Source organism: Paroedura picta, chromosome 14 (genome assembly GCF_049243985.1).
Source record: "Paroedura picta isolate Pp20150507F chromosome 14, Ppicta_v3.0, whole genome shotgun sequence".
NCBI lineage: Eukaryota > Metazoa > Chordata > Lepidosauria > Squamata > Gekkonidae > Paroedura > Paroedura picta.
Genome location: NC_135382.1, coordinates 759,341 through 786,042, shown reverse-complemented (window position 1 = coordinate 786,042; position 26,702 = coordinate 759,341). Strand labels below are relative to the sequence as shown.

The 26,702-nt window shown below is 47.2% G+C and overlaps 1 protein-coding gene and 1 pseudogene across 1 annotated transcript in view; both read left to right on the top strand.

The window, feature by feature from the left end:
• The window catches only part of GABBR2 (gamma-aminobutyric acid type B receptor subunit 2), a 489,886-nt gene that overhangs the window by 28,956 nt on the left and 434,228 nt on the right, over positions 1 to 26,702 (top strand). The gene's annotated exons all lie outside the window — the stretch shown is intronic.
• Positions 7,944 to 8,053, top strand: LOC143824109 (U2 spliceosomal RNA; annotated as a pseudogene).

Sequence of the window (26,702 nt, the reverse complement as noted above, 5' to 3'; positions counted from 1 at the left end):
CTGTGCTCCTCTCCCACGTGCAGCCAGCTGGGTGACCTTGGGCTAGTCACAGCCCTGTTAAAGCTGTTCTGACTGAGCAGTAATCTCAGGGCTCTTTCAGCCTCCCCTCCCTCACAGGGTGTCTGTTGTGGGGAGAGGAAAGGGAAAGTGATTGTAAGCTGCTTTGAGACTCCTTCTGGTAGAAAAGGCTGCAACTAAGAACCAACTCTTCTTCAATAAAGTATTATTTTAAGATACCCTGGGGCCCACTTATAAGATACCCTAGAGTAGCGATCCCCAACCTGTGGGCCGCCGACCACATGTGGTCCTTTGACTAATTGGAGGTGGGCCCCGAAGGACGCCTTCTCTCTCCCCCCCCCCGGCCCTTTACAACACACTTTGGGTGTCATTGTCTCCCATCACTCCCAGATGGGACTATCTCGTTGCAGAGAAACAAGCTCAGGGTTCCCATTGATTTGTCACTGTCATGAGTTAAAATTTCCATGAAAATAAAATGTTCCTTATGTTCATTGTTGTGGCATGTCTGTATCTTATTTTGAAGGGATGTTTAAACATTACCATAGCGATCAGAGAGCGTTAGGGCAGTGGTTGAGAGTAGAGGAGTAAACTACCCCCCCCCCCACCGGGCCTCAGTAAGATTGTCAAGCGTCGAGTGGTCCCCGGTGATAAAAAGGTTGGGGACCACTGCCCTAGAGGATAGATACCTTGTTGGACCATTGATATTAGTAGACCCATTTCTGAGAGATACTAAATATAAAAGAGAATTTGGATAAAACTTTCGGTCCTTGGGCAGCTGGAACTGAGAGCTGTGATTTCTAAGACTCAGCACGGGTTTCACAAGAACAAATCATGTCAGACCAATCTTATCTCTTTTTTTGAGAAAGTGACTACCTTGCTGGATTGGGGGAATGCCACGGACATAGTTTATCTGGATTTCAGTAAAGCTTTTGATAAGGTTCCACATGATATTCTTGTTCACAAGTTGGTAAAATGTGGTATGGATCCTAATTCTGTCAGGTGGATCAATAGCTGGTTGACAAATCGTACCCAGAGGGTACGTGTTAATGGTTCAGCATCTTCTTGGAAAAGAGTGACAAGTGGAGTACCCCAAGGATCTGTCCTGGGGCATGTTTTGTTCAACATATTTATAAATGATTTGGATGAGGGATTAGAGGGGATACATTAAATTTGCAGATAACACTAAACTGGGAGGGGTAGCAAACACAACTGAAGACAGAATCAGAATACAGGATGATCTTGATAGGCTTTAGAAGTGGGTCAAACTAAATAAAATTAAGTTCAATAGGGACAAATGTAAAGTTCTGCATTAAGAAAAACCAAATACATCAATATAGAATGGGGGAGATTGTCTTGACAGTAGCATATGCGAAAAGGATCTAGGAGTCTTAGTAGACTATACACTGAACATGAGTCAGCAGTGTGACTCAGTGGCTAAAAAGGCAAATGGGATTTTGGCCTATATCAAACAGAGTATCATGTCCAGATCACGGGAGGTGATGGTACCGCTGTACTCTGCTCTGGTTCGGCCTCCCATGGAGTACTGTGTTCAGTTTTGGGCACCCCAGTTGAAGAGGGATGTTGAAAAACTGGAACGTGTCCAGAGGAGGGCAACAAAGATGGTGAGGGGTTTGGAGACCAAGACATATGAAGAAAGGTTGAGGGAGCTTGGTCTGTTTAGCCTAGAGAGGAGACGACTGAGAGGGGATCTGATAACCATCTTCAAGTATTTAAAAGGATGCCATATGGAAGATGGAGCAGAATTATTCTCTGTTGCCCCAGAGGGACAGACCAGAACGAATGGGATGAAATTAATTCAAAAGAAATTCCATCTAAACATCCAGAAGAAGTTCCTGACAGTTAGAGTGGTTTCTCAGTAGAACAAGCTTCCTCGGGAGGTGGTGGGTTCTCCTTGGAAATTTTTAAACAGAGGCTAGATAGCCATCTGACGGAGAGTCCGATTATGTGAATGGAAAGGGGTGGCAAGTTACAGTAGATGAGTGATTGGGATGTGAGTGTCCTGCATAGTGCAGGGGGTTGGACTAGATGACCCATGAGGTCCCTTCCAATTCTATGATTCGAAGAAGAAGAGTTGGTTCTTATATGCCATTTTTTTCTACTAGAAGGAGTCTCAAAGCAGCTTACATTCCTCTCCCCACCATCAGAACAGGTTTGAAAGCAAGAAAACTTATATTTTGGAAAGTTTCTTTATTATCAAGCAGACAGCATCTAATGCAATTGATGGCAAAGCTAAAGACAGCAGCAGAGGTCCACAAATATAAAATACCAGAACATCCCCTTTCCCCTCCCTCCCATGGAAAAGTGATGACTTGGAATTCAAAGGAATCAAAACAATCTTCCTTATCAAGATACCATGCGCAGAAGGCGGTTTAGCTGAAGGGAGTACGGCCTTAGCGTTAACTAGGGAATGTGGCTTTGAGGTGTTGAAGGGACCCAGCACTGTGATACATCTCTTGTCAGGCAAACCATGCAGTTTCAATCATCAATTACAGGGACCAATTAACAACACAGGACAGAATACCCAGAATTCTGACACCCACAACAGACCCTCTGTGAGGGAGGGGAGGCTGAGAGAGCCCTGAGATCACTGAAGAAGAAGAAGAGTTGGTTCTTAGATGCCGCTTTTCCCTACCTGAAGGAGGCTCAAAGTGGCTTCCAATCGCCTTCCCTTTCCTCTCCCCACAACAGACACCCTGTGAGGGAGGGGAGGCTGAGAGAGCCCTGAGATCACTGAAGAAGAAGAAGAGTTGGTTCTTAGATGCCGCTTTTCCCTACCTGAAGGAGGCTCAAAGTGGCTTCCAATCGCCTTCCCTTTCCTCTCCCCACAACAGACACCCTGTGAGGGAGGGGAGGCTGAGAGAGCCCTGAGATCACTGAAGAAGAAGAAGAGTTGGTTCTTAGATGCCGCTTGTCTCTACCCAAGGGAGGCTCAAAGCGGCTTCCATTTGTCTTCCCTTCCTCTCCCCACAAGGCTGATTCTGTGAAGGCAAAGGGGTGGCAGGTTACAGTAGATGAGCGATAGGATTGCGAGTGTCCTGCATAGTGCAAGGGGTTGGACTAGATCAGCGGTCCCCAACCTTTTTCCAATTAAGGACCGCCTCCGGGGGTGGGGGAGAGCCAGCAGCCCAGGCGTTACACACGCGCGGCAGCTCCATGCAAACATGCATATTTGTGCCCCGCTAGTGGGCACAAACGCACATGCGGAGAGCTGCCATGCATGTGCCCGCCGGGGTCGCAAATGCGCACGCGTAGCCTTTGTGGCCTGGTGCCGGGCCGCAGACCGGGGGTTGACGACCCCGGACTAGATGACCCAGGAGGTCCTTTCCAACTCTATTATTCTAGGATTCTATATACAAGATAAATGTCTTAAAATAAAAGGTTGATTGCTGAAGACTAATTTTGATAGTAATCTTTGTAGAAACCAACTTTAAAGAAATATAATATTGATAAAGTATCACTGATGAAGTAATACGAAAACAAGACTGTACCTAGGAACTCATTCTGCTTAAACTGTTTGAATAAGAGTTTTGCCATTGCCAGGTTGAAAAAATCAGCCTTTCTGTCAGATGACTATTTAGCCTCTGCTTTAAAACTACCAAAGAAGTAGAACTCACCACCTCTCTAGGAAACCTATTTCACTGAGGAACTGCTTTGTCAGGAATTTCTTCCGGATGTTTAGCTGAAAATTCTTTTGAATTAATTTCAACCTATTGGTTCTGGTCCGATCCTCTGGGGCAACAGACTGTGAACATGCCTGCAGAAAAAGATTTTTGGTTGATAAATAGCTAGATCAGAATAGAAATCTAACAGACTATTTTCTTTGTTAATGTCTCTGACATGATTAGTGGCGAATGTATTTTGAAACATTTGTATTTCCTTTCTAGGCTTATGGCAATCAGTGAATCTGTTCTGACATTCCACCTGCAGTAGATTCAGTGCTTTGATGTGTCTTTCAGCGTTGAATTATAACTTCCCATCCTTCTCAGATTTTAGTCCATTGAAGCATGAGAAGATTCAAAACTTACCTTCACTAACTTTCTTCACAAAAATGTTTAGTTTTGCTTCAAAAGCTTTCAATTCAGTATACATGTCACACACAAGCTTTAGCAACATGATACCTGGCCCTCACAGTAGATGGGTTCTCTTCAATATGCTGTCTAAAACTATTTTGCTGCAAAAACATTGATCTTTTAATAGAGGTTATCTTGTTCAATTGAACCTTGATATATTGAGTAGCTCCTGTGACAGGATTCAAAGTGCCTTTTAATATTGTTTTCCTTTAATACTAAGACCATTTCAAGACATAGCAAGCAAACTGCTTTATCACTTAAAACAAAGAAGAACTCACTAGTTTATTTGTCATTAAAGACCTGGTGCTCATCTGAAATTTTTTGGGTTATTTTTTGGAAGGGAACTTCCTTTTGCAGACATCTTACAGGGGTTTTAGCAGAGCAGCAGTTGCAGGGTTTCAGTGTTATCCTTAAATAAATGAAAATACAAGTAGCATAATTTTAGGGGCCTAACTCCTCCCTTTCCCATTGAATCCATTCCCCTCTAGCTCCTATTATCTGGGGATTTCCAATTTGACCATGGCAGAGAAGAGGGGAGACCCCGCCCCAACCCATCCGCTACACTTCCCAGAAGCACTGGGCTCTATGCACAGGCTAGGAACAATTTTTAAAAAAATGGATTGTGAATCTGGCCTACCAGATAGTAGAGTTGCAATCCTAAATACATTGAATACTATGAGATTTCTTTCTTAATAAACACAGTCCCTTGAAGTTTAAATATACAGCTGCTAATATGTTTTAATTTCAATACATTAAAAATTGGGGTCCTCCAAAAAGGGTAAAGTAGACAAGAGTGAATGAGGGTAGCCTTCTACCTGAGACAGAGGAGATGCCATTGAGTTGGCTTCAAATTATATGCAGGGTGCACCTACACCTCCCTGCCTGCCAGCCAAGCCTCAGCCATGAGAAGTAAATTGGTAGTAAGAAGGAGGAGAACTGGGCTGGAGGAAGAGGTGAGAAGGGGAAGGCCATTGGCTTCCCTGCTAAGGGAGGGCTCAAGGGGCCCCTCACCGGCTCCTGCAGTCACAGACCTGGGGAGAGGAAGGGGGGAGAGGCAGGAGCAAGCAAGGCCATAGGTCAGAGCCACCAGCTCTTGTTGGGGAAGGAAGGATGCTTTTGCTAGCAGCAGCAGCCTCACCAGTCACTTTGGAAGTCACTTGCTTTGATGGGTGGAGCCTCTAGAAATGTTCAGCATGCAAAACACTTTGTATCCTTTTTTTGAAAAAAATATCAGGCCTTTTACTGTCCTTTACCCTTTTTTTTTTTTTTTTAGACCTGACATCTAAGCCCATTCACACAGCGACTTTACCTTTCTTACTTAAGCACAGAGCTTCAGCATTATAATTCATAGAGAGAAGGAGTTAAAAAGCTGAGTGGTCTGGGGGCCTGGCCTGTGCTCGCTAGCAAAGCACTTAGAATGGCCAAAATGCAATTTTGGAGGATAAGAACAAGAGGGGGCTGACAGAAGGACCCATGGAGACCAAACCAAGCTACTACTGTCTTTTTTGTATGAAAGGGACAGGATGAGCAACAGTAGAGGTTGGCTCTTGAGGCAGGAAGAACAGTGTGAGTCTGAGGGGAAAAGGCCCCGAGGGGGAGAGCAGCAGACAAGCAGGTTGGAGGATCGCATGCAGCCTGCGGGACTCAGGCTGGGGAGCCCTGCTCTATATCTTTCTTCAGTTGGGCATAAAACTGAACACAGGACTCCTATGTGAGGTCTAAACAGAGGAGTAAAGTGGCAACATCACCTTGCCTGATCTGGACACTGTACTTCTTTTACACGGCCCCAAATCCCGTTTGTCTTTTTAGCTACCGAATCACACTGCTGACTCATGTTCAGTGTATGGTGTACCAAGACCCCCAGATCCTTTTCACACATACTACTGCCAAGGCAAGTCTCACTCCTCCTATAGTGATGCATTTGATTTCTCCTATCTAAATGCAGAAATTTACATGTCTCACTATTAAAGTTCAGTTTATTCATTTTAGCCCAGTTTTCCAGCCTGTCAAGATCATCCTGTATCCTGATTCTGTCTTCTGGTGTGTTAGCTACCCCTCCCAGTTTAGTATCATCTGCCAATTTAATAAGCACACCCTCTATTTCTTCTTCCAATTCATTTATTAATAAGTTGAACAACACAGGGCCCAGGACAGATCCCTGAGGAAACCCACTTGTCACTCCTCTCTAAGAAGATGACGAACCATTTACAAACACCGTTTGGGTGCAATCTGTCAACCCGTTCCCTATCCACCTAACAGTAATATGATCCATAGCACAGTTTACCAACTTGCCAATAAAAATATTATGTGGAACCTTATCAAAAGCCTTACTTAAATCATGGTAAACAATGACCACAGCATTCCAAAGATCTAGCAAGATAGTAACTTTCTTAAAAAAAAAAAAAGGTTAGATAGGAGCCAGCTTGGTGTAGTGCAGAGGTAGACAAACTGCGGCCCTCCAGATGTCCATGGACTACAATTCCCATGAGCCCCTGCCAGCATTAGCTGGCAGAGGCTCATGGGAATTGTTGTCCATGGACATCTGGAGGGCCGCAGTTTGACTACCCCTGGTGTAGTGGTTAGGAGTGCAGACTTCTAGTCTGGCGAGCTAGGTATGATTCCTCGCTCCCCCACATGCAACCAGCTGGGTGATCTTGGGCTCGCCACGGCACTGATAAAACTGTTCTGACCGAGCAGCAATATCAGGGCTCTCTCAGCCTCCCCTCCCTCACAGGGTGTCTGTTGTGGAGAGAGGAAAGGGAAGGCGATTGTAAGCTGCTTTGAGACATCTTTGGGTAGAAAAAAGTGGCATATAAGAACCAACCTTTCTTCTTCTAGTCTGACATGACTTATTCTTGAAAAAGCCATGCTGACTCTTACTAATTACAGCAATCCGCTCTAGCCAGCAATGGATGTCAAGCTGACGGGTCAGTAGTTACACAGATCCTGCTTTTTCCCATTCTTGAAGATGGGGACAACATTTGCCCACCTCTAATCTTTTGGCACATCACTTGTTCTCCAAGAATTGTCAAAAATAATGGGCAGAGGCCCCGAAATTGCATTTGAAAGTTCTTTTTGTACCCTTGGATGCAATTCATCTGGTCCAGAAGATTTTGTTTCATTTAAAGAAATTAGGTGTTTATGAACTAACTCTACAGTGATCTTAGGCCACAACTCCCCTCCCTCATCACGTGAAATGATTTTGACATGTTGATCATGATCTCCCTGGCAAGAAAAGACTGAGGAGAAGTAGGAATTGAGTACTTCAGCCATCTCTTCATCACCTGTTACAATGTCACTTTCTGGTACCCGCAATGGTCCTACCATGTCCCTATTCTTTTTCTTACTTTCAATATAACTAAAGAACCCTTTCTTCTTGTTTTTAGCATTTCTTGCTAGTCTAAGCTCATAATGAGAGTTAGCTTTTCTAACACTTTCCCTACAAGCAGGGGTTATTTGTTTGTGTTCCTTGCTAGTTATAAGGTCCATCTTATATTTCCTACATGAGACTTTTTTATTACTCAATTCTTTTGAAAGCTGTTTATGGAACCACCCTGGTTTCTTTAGGTTCTTCCCTGTTTTCCTTCTGAAGGGAATTGCCTGTGATTGAGCCTTCAGTATTTCACTTTTGAGAAACTCCCAACCTTCTTGGACTCCCATCTCCTTAAGTTTTTCTGACCACAGGATTCTACCCAACATAACTTTATGTTTGTTAAACTTTGCTCTCCTGAAGTTCAGTGTGTATGTCTGACTGCATACAGCTTTTCTCTTCCCCGATCATGAAGTCCAAAATCACATGGTCACCATTACCACTTGCCCCACAACTTTTACCTCATCACTTCTCGGCCTTTTGGCTAAGATCAAGCGTAGTATCTGTTCTTATCAGTTTAATATTTTTCCCTACCTTCATGGGGTACAAACCATCTTCCAATAGAAGAGCCTCATCATGGTAGCTTCATCCATGGTCCAAAACCCCGAAACTTTCCTGATGATCCCCGTGTGTAGCCAGTCATTTATCTGCATTATTTTTCTTTCCCTGCCTCAGCCATTAACAGGAAGAATTGACAAAAACACAACCTGAGCTCCCAAGTCTGTCACTTTTTTCCTTGCCTTACAAACCCCACAGAGTTACCCTAGGTCAGCTGTGACTTGATGCTCCCCCCCATGATAGTCACATAAGAATGGAAGATAAATCCAATTCTGTTTTGAGGCTTTACACCAAGCCAAGCTAGTAGCGCCCTACCTGGACCCAGAGCACCTGGCCACAGTGATCTATGCGACGGTCATCTCCAGGCTGGACTTCTGCAACTCGCTCTACGCAGGCCTACCCTTATCCCAGACCCGGAAACTCCCAACTGTTACAGAACACGGCAGCCAGGGTTCTTATGGTTTTGCCTTGGAGGGCTCATATTTGACTTGCACTCCAGCAACTGCATTGGCTACCAGTTGAATACCTGATCAGGCTTAGGGTTCTGGTAATTACCTTCAGGGCCATACACGGTCTGGGCCCTGAGTATCTGGAAAAACGCCTCTCCACCTACACCCCCCCCAAAGAGCTTTATGCTCTTTTAACACCAATAGACTGACTATCTCAGTCCCCAGAGAAGCTCGTCTGTCAATGACTAGAGCCAGGGTTTTCTCAGTCTTGAGCTGTTGAGCCACACTATTGTTATTAAAAGGTAAAGGTATCCCCTGTGCAAGCACCGGGTCATGTCTGACCCTTGGGGTGATGCCCTCTAGCGTTTTCATGGCAGACTCAATACGGGGTGGTTTGCCAGTGCCTTCCCCAGTCATTACCGTTTACCCCCCAGCAAGCTGGGTACTCATTTTACCAACCTCGGAAGGATGGAAGAAATCATTGTTATTACACTGCTGGCACAAGTTTCACTGTTGGATGTTTACAGTACTGTTACTGCTCCTTAGAAGGCCAGATCCTGAAGATGAAACTCAAATACCTTGGCCACCTCATGAGAAGGAAGGGCTCCCTGGAGAAGTGCCTAATGCTGGGAGCGATCGAGGGCAAAAGAAGAAGGGGACGACAGAGAATGAGGCGGCTGGATGGAGTCACTGAAGCAGTCGGTGCAAACTTAAATGGACTCCGGGGAATGGTAGAGGACAGGAAGGCCTGGAGGATCATTGTCCATGGGGTCGCGATGGGTCGGACACGACTTCACACCTAACCACAACAACAACAACCTTTGAGTTGTAATGTAAAGCGGCCTGAGCCAAAAGGGAGGAGCCTCTGACCTATTTGAAAGCCCCAGTCAGTTCCGATGGTGAATGGCAGGACAGGGTCAGAACAAGTGATCCAGTGTGGTTAAGGTGTCTTCCTAAATGACATGATCATTTGAGCAGATAAAGTATCCCATATTCATTTCCTCATAATTAGAGGTTAACACATTTGTAAAGGTGCTGTGCTTGAGTGATTGTAGCTAATTTTAGTTAACGAGTAGTGCTGCTAAATTCTTGCGTTTTCTGTTTTTAAATTTCTGCTGCTCGTATGGAAGTACAGACAGCAGAGCTGTCTGCATGTTCAAAGCTGTCCTGATCAAAGGGGCTCTGATTCCCAAAAGCTAAAAGTTAGAGCCTCTGGGTAGGGTGTGGTAGAAATGCAAAAATAAATAAGATGCCACAGGACTCCTTGACATTGGTGCAATTATTACCGTGGTTAGATTTTCAGTTGATTCAGAGCGCAGCTGTGTGTTTGTTGCAAGAGATTGATTGGAGCACTTGAGTTACAGGAATAGAGGATCAGTGGTGCTGAGAGGGCCCTGGGCAAAGGGTCGTGGTGGAGGGCCTACCAACAAGGGCCTCCTGGCCTGCTAGGCTGGGCCTGCTAACGAGGGCCTCCTGGCCTGCTGACTGCCTGCTAAGGAGCTCTGTCCCGGGCCTGCTAACCGGTTGGTCAGCCCCCGCCTGCCCCATTTGATCTGGCAGCAAGCTGCAGCCCAAAGCCACCTTACGCTGCCTGGCTGGGGGCCAGGGCCTTCTCAGTCCTGGCCCCCACCTGGTGGGACGAGCTCCCTGAAGAGATCTGGGCCCTGCAAGAACTGCCACAATTCCGCAGGGCCTGCAAAAGGGAGCTCCTCCACCAGGCATTAGGTGGAACTAATGAGGCCGACTGACCCATAACATCTACAGGTCCCCCCCCCCCCCCCCAGACTGAGGGACCGATCCTACTGAGGGAGTGTCAAAGTTATTGTTAAAATACTGTTCGAGTTGGTATGTTATTGTTATTGTCATATTGTTATATAGATTTTGAGAGTGTTCTATGTAAATGTTTCAAAATGTTTTATGTAAACTGCCCAGAACCATAGGGAAGGGCGGTATAAAAATCTAAATAAATAAGTAAGTAAGTAAGTAACAGGCTTTGAAGCTAATTATAAAATAATAACAGTTAGACAAGGGGAATGTGTACTTTTAACTAAATCTGACCTCTGAGCAATGCAGACTTAACATTTCAGCCTGAGTTCATCTAAGTTAAACATATCTGTTACTAAGCCTGCTTAGTACGCCATGCCTAGAATAGACGGGTCCACACAGGGAGAAGCAGGAAGGAACAGAAGGGAGTCCAGCTTGCCATCTCCACCGATACCTGCCTTACTCTTTGCTTTCCTAGATCCTCTATCAACCCTAAGTCAAGTCTGCATCAATATGCTGGGGCTGGGGGTAGATGGATCCGCATCAGTACACCACCCACTACCATCTTCTTGCTTCTCTTCCTTGGAAAGGCATAGCCCCCCCCCCCCCCCATACACAGCAAGGTTCTGATGTGAGCCCATGGGGCAAGGACGGGCTATGGCTCAGTGGGTCAGAAGGAGACGGGCTTCCAGAATGAACAACAGCCCTCACACGTCTCTTCCTTATTTACAAATAGCATTTGGCGACATTTCACATTCACTCTCCCAGGTTGCATAGATAAAGTGGCACACACTCTTCAGCTTGAAGAGAATTAATTCACAATTAACAACAACCAGAAGACTTCTGGGCCTGACATAAGGACTGCATCTCAGGGAGACTTTCAGCTTACCTGTTCTTCAAAGTAGCCCACCTTATCTGAAGCAGGGCTCAGGTGCCCCATTGGGAAGAGTCATGGAAGGCGTAGCAAAGAGCCACACGTCGCTCCTGAATTGCTGAGAGAAGCTCACTAGGAAGAGGAATTAGTTGGGAGATGAAGGTAATGGGGACGAACTGCTGGCTGCGTTGGTGGTGCTGGCAGGTGGGATTCGGAGTCTGGGTCCCCGGGATAGGATTTCTACAAGAAGGCCTATTATCCAAGTTGGGGAAGAACGTACTTGGGAGATTCATCAGGAGAATTGCAGCCTAGGATCACTGTAGAGGTAGTCCATAAACATCTAGTTCTTTTAAATGAAATTATGGCCCCTGGGCTCGATGAATTGCATGCGAGGGTACTAAAAAATGTTGTGGATGTAACTTCTGAACCTCTGTCCATTATTTTCGACAATTCTTTGAGAACTGGTGAAGTGCCAGAAGACTGGAGGCGGGCAAATGGAAATGAGGGGAATGCTGTAGATCAGTGGTCCCCAGACCGAGGGATGGGGACCAGTACCAGTTCCTGGATCAGTTGGTACTGGGCCACGGCTCCTCCCCGGCTGCTGCCTTGGGAGCTGCCCTGCCACTCTGCCGCTGGCTCACCTTTGGTGCTCTCCGGCAGCCGCCATGGCTGGGGCTCCCCCTCGGTGTAGCACTGCGCAGCTGCTGCTGGCAGCGCCCCCCAGCAGGCGGCGGGAAGTCAGGGGCACCGTCGGGAAAGCAAGTGGAGCAGGGGCTCAGGCAGCAGCAGTGACGTCACTGGGCAAAAGACCCCCCCCCAGGCCTCAGTAAAAGCATTGACCAGTCCCCAGTGATAAAAAGGTTGGGGACCACTGCTGTAGATATCATGACCCACTGGAAGCAGTCCAGCAACTGGCCCTCAGAACCAGCAGAACAGAGTCCCAGTCATGGGAACCGTAGCAAAAGTTAGTCCTTACTGAAGGCACTTTGCAGGGATAAGCGGTAGCTGCACACAGAACGAGAAAATTGGCAAAGGGGAAATGGCAGTTATAGAGACTCATACTCCTGCCCCCAATAATTCATGGGGGAAACCAGTTCCCAGGACAGAACCCTTTGAGCAGTCAAAAGTGTGAAACTCTGAGCATCCTAACCACTGTGGCCAGATTGCACCATGGGGAGGGCTGATTCAGAGGGACCCAGGGAAACACTGAAAAGATTGATCTGGCCCATGACAAATTTCAGTAAAGCTATTGATAAGGTTCCACATGATATTCTCGTTGACAAGTTGATAAAATGCAGTATGGATCCTATTCATGTTAGATGGATCAATAATAAGGTGAGCAGATTGTCCCACTTTTGGAAGGACATTGGCAAAAAGTTCTATGAAACCTTTTGTTGCTCCATATAGACCAAATTATTATTGAAGAACCCCCCCCCCCCCCCGGTCAATGGTGTCCCGCTTTACCAATGTTAAAATCTGGTTACCTTAAACAATAAATGGTTGACAGATCGCACCCAAGGAGTGCTTATTAACTGTTTGTCATCCTCTTGGAGAGGAGTGACAAGTGGAGTGCCCCAGGGATCTGTCCTGGGCCCTGTGTTGTTCAACTTATTAATAAATGAATTGGATGAGGGAATGGGAGGGGGGGCTTATTAAATTTACAGATGGTACTAAACTGAATCACAGAATCATAGAGTCAGAATCATAGAGTTGGAAGGGGCCATACAGGCCATCGAGTCCAACCCCCTGCTTTGATGTGATGCCCCTGTTGATACAGCCCAAAATGGCATTCGCCTTTCTTACCGCTGAATCACACTGCCAAGGTCTCGTTCACACACAGTGCTACCTAGAAGCGTATCCCCCATCCAGTAGGCATGCTTTTCATTTTTCTGACCCAGATGTAGAACTTTACACTTATCTTTATTAAATTGCATCTTGCTCTCATTTGCCCATTTTTCCATTGTGTTCAGATCTCGTTGAACTCCGTCTCTATCTTCCGGAGTATTTGCCAGTCCTCCCAATTTGGTGTCATCTGCAAACTTGATGAGTAGTCCCTCCACCCCCTCATCTAGATCATTAATAAATATGTTAAAAAGTACCGAGCCGAGCACCGAGCCCTGAGGTACCCCGCTACTCACCTCTCTCCAGTCTGATGAAACACCATTGACAACAACTCTTTGAGTGCGGTTCTCTAACCAATTCCCTATCCACCTAACTATCTGAACATGCAGATTGCAGTCCTTCAATTTATCCATCAGAACTTCATGGGGAACCTTATCAGAAGCTTTACTAAAATCCAAGTAAACGACATCAACTGAATTTCCATGATCCAGCGAACCTGTTACTTGGTCAAAAAAGGAAACCAGGCAAGACCTGTTGGAGACAAACCCATGCTGACTTCCTTGGATCACCAAATTGTCCTCCAGATGTTTGCAGTTCGCTCCCTTTAATATCTGCTCCATTATCTTCCCCACAACAAAGGTCAGACTCACTGGTCTGTAGTTTCCCAGGTCATCCTTCTCCCTTTTTTGAAGATCGGAATAACGTTGTAGGTACTCTTTAGAGCTCTGTCCTTCCGTCCATTTCCTGAACATTTCCCTTTTCTTTCTTAGTTCCTCTTGAAGTTCTCTGTTCATCCAAATAGGCTTCTTAGAGCTCCTGCAGTGTTTTTGTCTTTCTGGGATAGTCATTGATTGAGCATGCAATAGCTCTTGTTTGAGTAGCGCCCACCCTTCACATGCTCCCTTCCCTTCCAGCATTCTCGTCCATGGTATGACACTCATCATGTCTCTGAGTTTATTAAAGTTTGCCCTACGAAAATCCAACATCTGCATCTGGCTACAAGCTTCCTTGGCTCCCCATCTCAAAAGGAATACTATGAGGACATGGTCACTTCCCCCTAGGGTCCCCACCTCCTTCACCTCATCCACCAACTTTTTTGCCTGTTGGTCAGTATTAAGTCCAGTATGGCTGAACCTCTTGTGGGTTCATCTACCATTTGATGAATGAAATTGTCAGCCAGGCAGGTCAGAAAGTTGCATGACTGAGGATGCTTCGCAGAGTTTGTTTCCCAGCACACATCTGGGAAATTGAAGTCACCCATGATGACAAGGTCCTGCCGCTTGGAAGGAGTAGGAAACACAGCAGAAGACAGAATCAGGTTACAGTCAGAATCAGACTAGAAAACTGAGATAAAATTAATTTGATTGATTGATTGATTGATTTATATTCTTCCTTACAGCTCTGGGCGATTTACAAAGAATATTATAGGGTAGTTACATAGAGCATCATAACAAATATAACAATCTTTACACTGCTCTGCGGTATAAATAAAAGGCTAAGGGGTGTGGGGGTGGGCGCAGTCTGGGATGTGGGGGCAACAATTGGCCCCTTGGCCCCGGATTGACAAGCGGAGGGGCCAATCGGGACCGACCGCTTGTCAGTCTGGGACCAAGGGGCCACGCTCCTCCCGATTGGCCCCCAGAGCCCCGGACTGCCATTCCAACCAGTCGGGAGGCACACAGAACCTCCAGACCAGCCAACGAACTCGGCCGCCTGCGGCCACCTGTCACCATCCCGCCGCTCCCTGGGGATGCTAAAGGTAGGTGCCCGGCGACCGGCTGAGGTCCAGCCGCCGCTTTCTCCTCCTCCTCCTTCTTCCTCCTCTGGAAGGGCACCAGAGCGACCAATCTGTGGAGTGGCTGGCCCAGCCGCAAGAAGACCGGCAGGGGCCGCTTCTCCCCCCCCATCGCCTCCACCTACCCCCATGCGGAGTTCTTTCGCCACCACCTCACCACCCACGCCGCCTCACATTCACCCCGTGTATCCCCGTAATGCACCCTGCTCTCCTGGGAAACCACTGTCTCCCACGCAGCCACTGCCCGGCCCTAGGGAACTGCCCGTAGAGATCTTGCTGGGTCTGAAACTGCAGCCGCCGCGGCGCCTCCACCTGCACCGAGACCAGCCTCTGCTTCCCCCGCACCCACCGCCAACATGGAACTCTTCCAAATGCCCCCACCATTGCCCCTTCCTCACCCATCCGATGGTGAAGACGCCCTATCCTCGCCATGATGTTGGTGCCTGGAGGGGCCGGGGGGAGAAGCCGTCGCCACGGGGAAAGGAGCACCCTGCCGAAGATGGGGACTCGGTGGGGGAAGGGAGCCAGGGGTGGCAGCGTGGTGGTGGGGGGGCTCAGGAGAGCTGCAAGGGGGCCTGCCACAGGGCAGGGCAGGCCAGCGCCCATTGTATTACAATATACAATGAGCTTTATATCTAGTCATTATATAACATATCAACTGGAACAATATTTCAACTGGAATGCTAACTTTGACAGAATCCCTGGGTAAGTCAGATTGAGTTGGTCAGGATCAAGCAAATGACTGGTGGAGGAGCTCCCTTTTGCAGGTGCTGTGAAATTGTGGGAGTTTTTTCAGGGCCCTGATTTCTTCAGAGAGCTCAGAGAATTTCCATAGTGATTAATATAAAGTTCTGTATTTAGGTAGGAAAAATCAATGCATTATCACAAGATGAGGGAGACTTGTTTTGGCAATAGCACATGGGCCTTCTCTTGTCCGTGACTTGGAAATTGCAGCTGGTCCAAAATGCAGCTGCTAGGGTCCTCACAGGGTTACCGGGTCCTCACAGGAGCCCTGCGGGCTCGGCTCAAGATTCCACCCCTTCCCCAGTTGGGTGATGGGTGTATTTTCGCGGAGCCTGATGTATCAAATTGGTTTCTAGAGTGCTCCACGGGACCCAATGTCTCCTGGCAACTTGTTGACGGTGCTGGTGGAGGACTGGCAGTCCCTCCTAACAGCTGCCATAGACGAGATCGCCCCGAGATGTCCGCTCTCACCTCAAGCGGGCTCCTTGGTATACCAGTGAGGTCTGGGAGAGGAAGAGGGAAGTGAGACGACTGGAGTGAGTGTGGTGGAAAACTCATGATGAGGTGGCAAGAACATTTTATTGCATGCTTCTGAGGGCATATGAGATGGCGGTGAAAGTGGCAAAGCGGGCCATTTTTGCCCCAGAAATTGCGTCCACAAGCTCCCGCCCAGCTCAGTAGTTTAGGGTAGTTCAGTCTCTTACTGCCCTCGAGGAAGGGTGCCAAAATATTAGTAAATTGGACTTAAGCTGTGAGGCATTAGTGAGCTACTTTGCGGATAAAGTCTTGTCGTTATGCCGTGACCTTCCTGCTACAGTTGATACGGAAAAGGAGCTGGAGACCTGTTGGCCGCCTTTGGAGGTGACGTTTGATGGCTTCAGGAGGCTCACCTTGCTAGAGTTATTGAGGGCTACCACTTGCGCCCTGGATTGCTGTCCATCCCGGCTCCTCAGAGAGGGAGACCAGCGGATAGGAGGTCAGCTCAGGGATATTATCAATCTCTCCCTGTCAATAGGGGTGTTCCTTGAGCAGCCAAAGGGGGTGCTGGTTCTCCCTCTCCTTAAAAAAACATCTTTGGACCTGTGGGACCCAGCCAACGACTGTCCCGTTTCACATCTTGCATTCCTGGGTAAGGTGGTTGAAAGGGCTGCGGGGGACCCACTCTTAGCATTCTTGGAGGAAACTTTGGTGCTCGATCCATATCAGTCTGGCTCCCGTCCTGGCCATGGAGTGGGGACGGCGCTGGTCACCATGTGGGATGATCTCCGGTGCCAGTTTGATTGGGGCGGTTCGGCCATTCTCACTATACTCGATTTGTCAGCTGTGTTTGAGGTAGTTGACCACAAGTTATTGGCTCACCGCCTTGCTGTGACAGGGATACGGGGCACAGCTCTTAACTGGTTACGCTCCTTCCACCATAATCGGTCCCAGAGGGTGGCGGTAGGAGAAGAGTTATCGCATCCCTGCCAGCTGCCTTGCAGACTTCCTCAGGGTGTGGTGCTCTCCCGCACCCTTTTCAACATCTTCATGCACCCTCTGGCTCAGCTGGTCCGGAGCTTTGGGCTGGGCTGCCAACAGTACGCTGATGACCCCCAGCTCTTCATTGGCGGCTGCCCAGACTCCCCCCCCCAGATCCATTTGCCAGATGTTTGGAAGCCGTTGCAGAGTGGCTCGAGCAGAGTCACCTGAAACTCAAGCCCTCCAAGACAGAGGTGCTATGGCTGGGCAGGAAGGGGGCAGACCAGGAAGCATGCTTGCCCGGCCTGGCCTAGCCGGGACGCAGTGACTAGTCACTGTGCCCCAGGCCAGGGACCTTAGTGTGACCTTGGATGCCTCACTATCCATGGAGGCACAAGTCAAGAAGGTAGCCCACCAGGTGTTTTTCCATCTTTGCCAGGCAAGGCTACTAGCACCCTATCTGTCCTCTGAGCATCTGGCCATGGTGATCCATGCGACGGTCACCTCCAGGATTGGCTTTTGTAACTGCTTCCTCCAAATATGCTAGGAGCTGGTCTGCAGCAGCCCTTTCAGCTGCCTTACCCAGAAATGCAAGATGCGAGACAAGGCGATATCTGGCTGAGTCCTGCGGAATCAGCAATGTTTTATTCAGTAAGGGATGAACCACCACCTCCTTCAGCACGACTGGGAACTCCCCAGCAGATATGGAGAGGTTGATGATATCTCCCAGAGGGCCTCCTATCCCTGGTCCCTTGTTTTGAGCAACCAAGATGGACAAGGATCAAGGGGGGCAGTGGTTGCCCTCACCAACCCCAGAAACCTGTCCACTTCAGTTTCCAAGAGCTAAGCCACCAAACATATCCCCCAAGAAGGCTAAGGGACCTCTAATTCCCTTTTTGTATTAAGGGTGGCAGGATGATCCTGGCAGAGAGACAAGACTTTATCCATGAAAAAGCTCACTAATGCCTCACAGCCAAGTTCCAATTGACTCCTATTCTGGCACCCCTCCTCAAGGGCAGTAAGAGATTGAACTACCCTAAACTATTGGGCCAGGCGGGAGGTCGCAGGCGCAATAGAGGTGGCATAAAACTTAGCCGCCTTCACTGCCACCTCATACGCCTTCATAAGCTTGCAATAAGATGTTCTTTCTACTTCGCTATGAGTCTTTCTCCACACTCACTCTAGCCCTCTCACTTCCTGCTTCCTCCCCCTTAGTTCCTTGGAAAACCATGAAGCCAATGTGAGATGAGGGTGAAGAGGGCGCCAAGGAGCAACCTCATGAATAGGCGTGGTCAAAAAGAACTACCAGTTCTTCTCTAGTGCCACCAACAAGTTACTGGGAGGCATCAGAACATTCAGGAACCCAGTTGGATCCATAAGTCTCCACAGGCAGGCTAAAATACACCCACTGCCCACAGGGGTCCAACCATGGGACAGGTTCAGCCGCCATCAGATCCACCAGAATTGCCAACTCCCTCCTGTGCCACAGAGCTGTTAACTGGTGAAGGATCGCAAACCTGGGTGGGGCCAGAACTTTAAGGGCAGCCATTTCAACCTCTCTTGCCCAGGTTTCTGTAGGACGTGCCAGGTCTCCCTCCTTCTCTGCGAAATAGTCCTGCAGGGTCGAGGACTTGTTATTAATTGACCTGGTGTTACACAAGACCACTGTCAGCTCCACTTTAGTCTTCATTCTTGCCTGTCAAGGGATGGAGGTTAGAAGGGCAGCGAGCATGACCAGGCTGGTGGCTGTGAAAACTCCACAGCCATGGGCAGATGGGACTGAAATAACTCCCTGCCCTTCTCTTGTCCAACCTCTTTCCTATGTTATACCTCCCTTGGTCTGTAATTGTTGGAATCACCACCCCTTTCTAGACCCCTCCTACAAAGTCCCTACAAATCCCCCTGGAAAAAGCAGCCATCCCACAACCTAGCGCTAACTTATTTCTGTACTGAACCATCCTCCTCCTCCCCGTCCAGCCACCCCCACACCCCCTTATCTAACTTATACAGATAAAACACACTCACCCATGGGGGTATCCCCAGATCTCCCACACAGGGTCTATCCAAGGTCTCCCCCCACCAAGGCCACCCAAGGGCTGCCTAACCCCCCCCCCCACGTCCTTCTCCGCAGATCTTCTGGGATCAATCTGTGTCCCCCATGGTGGACTGCAGCCTTGGCTGCCTCCACCAGGTGGCAGTAGAGCCCCTTCACTGAGATTCCCCCGCTCCTCGCAGGTTGCCACTAGAGTCTCTGCATCATATGTATTTCATGGTATTCCTTTGTATGAAGGAATAGAGGGGATGCTTATTCAATTTCCAGACGATACTAAACTGGGAGGGGGAGAAAACACACCAGAAGACAGAATCAGGAGACAGGATGATCTTGACAGGCTAGAAAACTGGGCTAAAATGAATAAAATGAATAAAATGAATTTCAACAGTGAAAAATATAAAGTTCTGCATTTAGGTAGATACAGATGCAGAAGCCTTTATTGGCATAATGAACAACACAAGAAGGAAGATATAAAGTAAATTAAAAAAAAAATCAAGTGGAGTTACTCATTTTTGTTAAAAACAAGGAATTAATTCTAAAAACCTTGTCTAAAAATGCTGCCATACGGGTGCTTTGGGCAGGATCCTTTGGGCAGCTATCAAGTAATGTATTAACTATTACAGTTTTGTCGCAGTGGAACTGAGGGGAGGATAGAATGTCAGATAGTGGTATAAAGAAAACTTGGGGCAAAACAAAATAATATGAGGAAGAAGATCGGGAACCGTACAACCATGAAAACGTCGTCTCTCCACTAAATGCATGCGGTTAAACCTCCCTCAGAGAACATTAGAAGGGAAAGAGTTCAGCTGAGCAAGCATGAAAGCTTTCCGGTCGGAGTAATTTTCAATAATGGTAAGGTAGGGTGGGATAATTTTATATAATGGGATAATATTCCATACATGGGGAGAGCAAGATGAAGATGTAAATGACAGTAAGGATTGATATTCAATGTCCTCCAGTCTCCTTACTATGAACTTATATATACTTTTCTCCTCACTATTCATCAAAGAGTGTAAATCTAAGCCCAATGAGAGGAGTTTGTTAGAAAGTCTATGAGACCAGTTGGAGTTGTTGGGAATCACTTAACAGGGCAGCCAAAAGGTTATTTGACTGTGCCCTAAAATGAAAACTGATCCAGTATCTAAAGGTAAGAGACCAGTCTCTGGTTTCGAGCCTCTGTTGACCTAGTTCAGCAATTAAGGTGTCATTAGCCACATTTCTAGGGACTTGGAATAATGAACATGAGTCAGCAGTGTGATTGGGTGGCTAAAAAGGCAAACGGGATTTTGGGCCGTATTAAAAGAAGTAGAGTGTCCAGATCATGCAAGGTGATGTTACTACTTTACTCATCTCTGGTTAGACCTCACTTGGACTACTGTGTTCAGTTTTGGGCACCACAACTGAAGAAAAATGTAGAGAAATGAGCATGTCCAGAGGATAGCTAGAAAGAAGGTGAGGGGTTTCAAGACCAAGGGGTTTCAGATGAGGAAAGGTTAAGGAAGTTTGGTTTGTTTAGCCTGGAGAGAAGGCAACTGAGAGATGATATGATAACCAACTTCAAATACTTGAAGGGCTGTCTTAGAGAAGACTAGTACGAAAGCCCATTTATAAAAATGGGCTGTTCCAGTGCCCGGCAGAAGGTTGCGGCTGGTGGTGGCTGTGCCGCTGCCCCCGCCCCACTCCCCGGAGACGGTGGCCGCCTTGGTGGTGGCAAAAGAGCTCCTGGGGCTCGTTCGCCACCAGCCCCCTCCCCGGGCAAGATCCCTGGCTCGGGGAGAACCACCAGGGGCGCCATAAAGAAAGCTGGACTTCAGTTCAGCTCTTAAGCCATGCCGAGGGTCAGGGGCTTATGCACCTGGCTGACCTGAACAGATACGCAAATCTGCTCACCGGTCGCCCCAGGAACCGGGAACGGTGACCTGAGGGTCCTACAGATCCGTAGGGAGAAGCAAGACCTCCCTGGATTAATAGCGGCTTGAGCTCAAGGTCAAGATGGCGTCGTTGTCGCAAACAACTTTACAAGCTTGAAACGACCAGCCGACCTCACATTCTTCCCAGATCATCATTTACCAGATCGATAGGAGCAGAAGCTGACAGAAGCTGGAACCTACAACAGTAAGAATTGAAAGCTTTCTGGCTTTTCTCTCTCTCCTCTCACAAGCTCTTCCCTCCCCCCCCTCAACCAATTTACAAGCGAATTCCTTCTTTCCCCGAGTGAGAGACTCCCAGCTAATTACACCCATTAACCAAACAAAGAGAGTGCCTTGAAGATTTATGGGTGAACGTTCAGTGGGAGAATTTGACTTGATACGGAGATCGACAAACTGATAATTTGGGATCGCTCGTGCTCCCGCGAGACCTCACGAGACTTTCTGTTTATAGTTTGTGACTGCCTAGAACTATGGAAGAATTAACTAAGGCACAGCTTTTCCATTTGTTATGCAAAGTAAACTCAGAGATACTGAAAGCAGTCAATAAGCTGGAAAAGGAAATTCGTGGGACTAAGGGGGAGCTTTTGGATGGAGCCCAAGATCCGGAGAGACCAGCTGATGACGCAGCTCAGCTAACAGTAAATCAAGTGAAACTTCAATGTCTGGAAGTTAATCAACTGGAGGGAGAGAGTGCCAGAGATGTAAAAACCCAAAGTATCTTTAAAGAACCTGGGAAAACAGATTCATGGAAGGAAAGTACCAAAAACCTGGAAGTCTATTCAGAGCAGGAAATGACCTGGATCAGCAAAATAAAAAGAGTCTATTCAAAAGCGACAGCAACTAGGAAGCTATCAGGAGATACTTCTGTGCGACCAGAGGAAGAGATCCAGATTGACAAAGGATTCAGAGCCCCCTCAAAGGCGATTACAAGCAAGAATCAAGCAAGAGATTTCTCTGGCCCTGACAGAAGGACAATCAGAAACACTCTACTATGGAAAAAAATACAATTTCATTTTCTGCGACCACCTGAAAGATGAGCTGAACAATGGAGTATTCTCCTGGCTTCTTGTGAGAAAAAAAAAAGCAGTAGCAACCTTTAGGACAGGTCTAATATATGAAGGGAACTGACTTTATATCACTTAAGACAATAATAGAATATATCCTTATAATAGATTATACCTTCCTATGTATCAACAACTACTTTGTTAAGAAAGATGGTAATAACTCCTAGATCAGGATTAATATGCGATGGGAATTGAATATGTATGTTAATATGTATGCCAAAAGAGGATGACAAACCATATTTTATAGGCATTAACAAGACAACAGTAGTAATTCTTGGGTTAGGGCCAACTTATGAAGGAGACTGACCTAATATCATTTAAGATAATAATAGAATGTATTCCTATAACAGATCTCATATGTACTAACAATCACTTGGCTAAGAAAAATGGTAAAAACTTCTAGACTAGGAATAATATGTGATGAGAACTAAATATCTATGTTAAAAGAGATGGCAAACCATATCAACTGGTCGCTTTTTTTTTACAACTTTTCTGTAAATGCTTCATATAATAATAAACAATAAAATTATTATAAAAAAAAAAAAAAAAGATCCCTGGCTCGGCGGCGGGAAAGGAGCTCTTTCCCTGCCGGCGAAGCCTGTTCCCGCGGGAGACTTACGGTCCCAGAGCGCAGAGGCAAATATGGCCGACTCGCTGGAGTGCACAGCTGAGGACGGGCCACTGTTTGCAGCTCCCAATTGGCCACTTGGCCCCGGAGTGACACCCAGAGTGACACTCGGATTGGCCCCTCCGAGTTTTTATTACAGACTCGGCCCGCCCCTTTCTCCTCCCAGTTTGCCCTTACTGCTTTATTTATACCGCTCCGCAGAAGCGGTTTAAGGATGGAGCAGAGGTGTTTTCTGTTGCCTCAGAGGGTTGGGCCAAAACCAATGGGTTGAAATTAATTCAAAAGCATTTTCAGCTAAACATCTGGAAGAAGTTCCTGACAGAACAGTTTCCCGGTGGAACAGGCTTCCTGGAGAGGTGGCAGATTCTCCTTCTTTCGAAGTTTTTAAGCAGAGGCTAGATCACCATCTGACAGAAATGCTGATTCTGGGAACTTAAGGAGGTGGGCAGGAAGGGATGTGCCAGCGTCTGCCCCTTCCTTGCATACCCAGGGAATTGTTGATCACCACTGTGGGATGGTAGATGAATTTCCTCCAAGCAAGATTCTGGAGATTTTTGGTGGGCGGGATCATTTGGGCATGAAATTGTGGTCACTGTGGGTGGGCAGGCAGTTTTCAGTTCCTAGATGACCTTATAGGTCAGTTCTAACTATGATTCTGTGGCAGCCCCGGGGAGGAGGTGTCAATGTGCAGCTCACATTTCTCTCAAAAGCTCTTTGATGATGCTTTGATGTAGTTGTGTGAGGGGCCTTAAGGTTGCAAGGGGGATAAGTCACCTGATTTTGTGGAATAATCTTTTGCTTATTAAGACTAGAGCTCAAAGCCAAACCCCAACTGGCAGCATGTCCTGTTTGGAGGCCCAGAGCTTGATCTTGTCCCCTTGCCTAGGAGCTGGTTCTACTTGGGACGTATGTGGCTCAGGGAAGAAGCACCTTCTTGGCAGGTCCCAGCTGGGTCACTCCCCGTCAGAGTAGGCTGGCTTGGGCAGTCCCATGTAAATGGTCCTTCAATTCAGTAGTGTTGCAAATGTGGAATAGGAGTGACATAAACTGTTGAGGAATTGGTGAGCATTTTTGACCTTAGTCTTCAGATAATAAATTATCCTAATTGTGAAGCAAAGATAAGCATATTTGAACAGGTTAGAGGCGAAGGCTCTGAAAATGAAGGAATTGAATCAAACAAATACTTGTAAAAAGAATAGATATTTGTAATGCTAATAGAAAACATTTTGTGACACTGTTATATGCTTGCTGGGGGTAGTCTCTGACAGCAGGAAACTGTGTTAGCAGGTTTTGCTTTGTTAGTATATTATTCAGCCTTTTCTCAGGGGGGCCTCTGTCCTATCTAAGTGGCAATGCTGCAGGTAAACATGGGGTCTCTATCGAAGGGAGAGGCTTGTGTAAACGGAGGCCTGGAGGCTGGAAGTTTTCACAGATCAGCTACGTATGGCTCACCAGAGGCAAGTGTGTCTTCATTAAAAGCAAAAGATGTCAGCCTCACCAAGAGCAGAAGACCCGCTGAATGTCAGAATAAAATGCAGGTAGATTGATGATGCTGCATGGTATAAGAAACGGTATTGTTAGAAGGAGGTTAATGATGCCACAAGTTATAGTAAAAGGGTATATATATGATAAGGTAAATGCATGCGTCAATAGGAGATAGATGATGAAAACCCATTACTAGGAAAGTAGTAAGAGGTCTGGCTTATGTCGTGGCTTATGTTTAACCCTGTTTGACTTATGTTATGGTTTACGATTAACTCGAAATGGGTGGAGTTTCTGTGTCAAGACAGGCAACGGGGAATGGTCTGCATGGCGTTCTCTCCACACTCTGTGTGAAGAGGGAGTCCGTCCACATAGTTCCTGGCCAATAAACTAGGCTGTTTTTCTGAGCCTCCTTCCGAATTGGGATTGGGGAGGACAACAGGGCACAACAGAGGGACAAATCAGTTTTAAGCCCAAGCTTCAGTGTAAATGAGCGCAGTCTTCTATTCAGGGGGAAAATAAGTTTCTTTGTCAAAACTTTGCCAGATTGCTTTTTCTAGAGTTCATCATTATTTGTACCACAAAATAGATTTGCAATTAGAATAGGTAAAGGTATCCCCTCCTGTGCAAGCACCGAGTCATGTCTGACCCTTGGGGTGACACCCTCCAGCGTTTTCATGGCAGACTCAATACGGGGTGGTTTGCCAGTGCCTTCCCCAGTCATTACCGTTTACCCCCCAGCAAGCAAGCTGGGTCCTCATTTTACCGACCTCGGAAGGATGGAAGGCTGAGTCGACCCTGAGCCGGCTGCTGGGATTGAACTCCCAGCCTCATGGGCAGAGCTTTCAGACTGCATTTCTGCTGCCTTACCACCTTGCGACACAAGAGGCTCTTAGCAATTAGAATAGTGCCAGAATTTTTCAAGTTCCCTGTGTAATCATGTCACTGGTTGATTCGCTTAGTGTTTACCTACCTAAACTGGAAATGGCACCTTGAATTTCAGGGATCCCCTATTTTGCCTCTTCCCTGCTGATCTTGATGCTCTACCTTGCCTCTGTCTTGGTGCTCCGGATCCACTGTGTATTTGTACACACTGAGGGAGCCATAGTGTGGTTGTGGGTTGAGTGTTGGGCACAGGTTCGAATCATGACTGTGCCAGGGAAGCTCACTGGGCAGTGTTGAGTTGGCCCCTCAGCCTGGCCTGTCTGACAGGTTTCTTGTTTGTTGGGAGGACAAAGAGCATGAGGGGAGGGCAGTGTTGTTGGTTGTAGTGGATCCTCACTGGGTAGAAAAGCAGGAGATAAATAAGTAAAGATTTCCAATCACATTTTCAAAAACCAATGACCACTCTGAAGGAAACTAGTTTTGCCTGTTTTGTTTTGCAACTTGCAGGTGACTCTTATATCTGTGGCTTGCTTTTTCGCAATTAAAATGGAGATACGTTTCATTTTTACAGTTGAAAAGATTTATTCTCCCTCTAGGTGAGGAGGACAGCTTAGTGTGTGTTTCCCATCTCTCCTCGAAGGAGGCAGGATACATGGAACGTCCTGCTTTCCAGTGGGGAATGCCTCCTTCCCCAGCCTTCCTTCTGCCTTGAGAGGGAGAGCATCATGACTAGGCATCTCTTACTCTTGATCTGAAGGATTTCTCTTTTTCCTACCTTCTTTCCTTTCCTTGCTGCGCCTTCCTCCTCATTTCGTCTGCTTCCCCAAGCTTCTTTGGGGGTCCCTGAACAGGAAGGTCTTCCAGAGGATCATGGATCATTACGGGATGCCATTTCTAGAGTTGTTTGCATTGGGCATTAGTAATCAGGTGACAGGATTCTGTGCCAGGTTCTATTATTCCAGGGTGAAGATGATGGATGTAATGATGGCAGACTGGTCGTGGGGGCTCCGCTACACCTTTCCCCCAGTGCCCAGGCTGCCAAGGTTCCTGAGACGAGTCAGAGTTCTGTGAGCCCAGGTGGTTTTAATGGCAGCCTGGTGGCCAAGGTGGCCATGGTTCTCCAGAGTAGAGTACAGAGTACAGACTCCCCTCACTCCACACCCCCCCCCCCGTTATTTCCAGATCTTCCACAAGGCATTTAGTTGAGATTAACCAAACTGACAACATTTACTGGGGCCCCCCAAGCCCCTCCCCATGAACTCTGCACTGACCAACCGTGGGACAGTTATCACGTTAATGTTGTTCAACCAATCACCGAACCACTGTTATCACTGTTTGTCAGAATACTAAGCTTCTGCCCTTAGGCTTAATTCTGTCTGATGTGTAGATCTTATTTGTTGTGCAGATGCAGAGAGTTTGTTGCACCCAGATTCCTTCCCTTCCTACTCTCTTTCACACTACCCCCCCCCCAATCTATCTTCCCTGTCTCCAGAATGTAGCATCACGAACTTGAGCACCCCCCTCTCTGCCTGCTCGGTTCCCTTTGAAGAATTCCTGTGTTTCTAGTGTTCTCACGGGGGGGGGGGGGGGGTTGCGGAGGAAGTGGTTAAATGCTGTGCTTTTAAAATTGTACCCCAGTTCCAATGAGGTACTTGTTGGGTTTCTCCTGCTTGCTTCAAAGTAAATGCAACCTTTT